The following is a 1,631-nucleotide window of genomic DNA, read 5'->3' on the forward strand; positions in this document are numbered from 1 at the left end:
GCTGTACTTCTGGGGGAAAATGCATGGCTGGTCCTCAGCAAATGTTTTAAAGAGGTATATGGCCAACCATATATTTTTTCCCCCAGAGGTATAGCACAATCCAGGAGGGCACTGGTTCTGGAGTCAGAAGACCTGGTCTCACTGTTTATTTACCACAGATCTTGGATCATTTTAATTTTAATAGAGGAAAACATTGATAACATTTCACAGAGCTTTAATAATCAAATAAGGATATAGAAATAAATTTCCATAAATTTCTAAATAATTATATAGATGATAGTAATTATTACTTAGATAATACCTGACCATTTGAGACCTTAGATTTTTTATAGCACTTGATCTCCACACCTACCCGACTGTTGGTACACCCAAATGGAATCAGGCTATGGTTCTTTACTGAGCATTTCACACTGACCTATATACCATGATAGAAATGCATATTTCAGATTTTATTGTGCTAGGTAAACCTGTAGCCTAAAAGTAAATGAGTTGGTGCTAAGAAAATGTTGGCTTCCTGCTTTACTATAATTAAGCTATTAGAGCGAATATAAAAGTAAAAATGAGAATAAATAAAAATAAAAATTATGAGGTCAGAGTGCCTGCCCAATGCCAGCAATTTTATATATCTATTATCTCTAACCTTCAAAAATTTTATCAAATAAGAGTTATATGTTTGGCCAAAAACATATCAAAACTAATAGCTGGAGTAGAGCACAAGCTCAAATTTGTCATTCTCTAATGCCTGTCTAAGGACCTTCTGCTACATAACTGCCTCTCTAGTTTTGTAGGCACAATGACTTAATTCAAGAGGGAATATTTAAGAAGATTTCACAATAAGTGGCTGTTAGCAGAAGGCATTTAAGAATGTTCTCATGGTCCAGTACTGAGTAATCATCTGCTTGGACAATACAAAGGGCTGAGATAACATTAGCAGTGTTTATTAATATGCATACCATAGAGAATATTTGAAACAATTTGAATAATTTTAGAATAAAACAAAAAGTATCACTTTTTTTTTCTTAGTAGTAGAATGATTTATACTAGCTTCCCCTAGCTGCATTAATAAAGATTTATTTCTTGCTTATATCAAGTCTGAAGCAATTCAACAGTTTTTATTTTCTTTTGTTTTGTGGTAACTATGCCTTCTGGATCAAATGGCCTTTAGTAGGGAAAGTTAGGAGAGAGGATGCATACCAGTTTTTAGTTGCATAAGCCCAGAAGTCACACAAATCACTTCCTCTCATAGTCTATCAGCCAGATCTAGTTAAATGGGCCAACCTAATTGTAAAGAAAACTAGAAAATTTTGATCTGCATATAGATATTTTGTGTATTATATGCTTCAACTATACTTTGGTTTCTGTTTAGGTTCATATTTCATGAGGCAATGTCCTTATACCAAATTATGTGAATAACTGGACCAGCTATTATTTCAAAGCCAAATCTATTTATTGTCACTATAGATGCTAAAGTTTGTGCCACCTTCTTACACATGAGAAACATTGGACTCTAGGTCTCACTTTTTTCCCCTAAGTCATCACACCATCAAAATACAATGCAGATCAATAATGCAGCTATAGTGTGGCATTATCAATGTAACTATATTATCAAGACCCTTCATTCTACCACATAG

The sequence above is a fragment of the Pteropus vampyrus genome, unplaced genomic scaffold (assembly GCF_000151845.1).
Source record: "Pteropus vampyrus isolate Shadow unplaced genomic scaffold, Pvam_2.0 Scaffold11, whole genome shotgun sequence".
Classification (NCBI taxonomy): domain Eukaryota; kingdom Metazoa; phylum Chordata; class Mammalia; order Chiroptera; family Pteropodidae; genus Pteropus; species Pteropus vampyrus.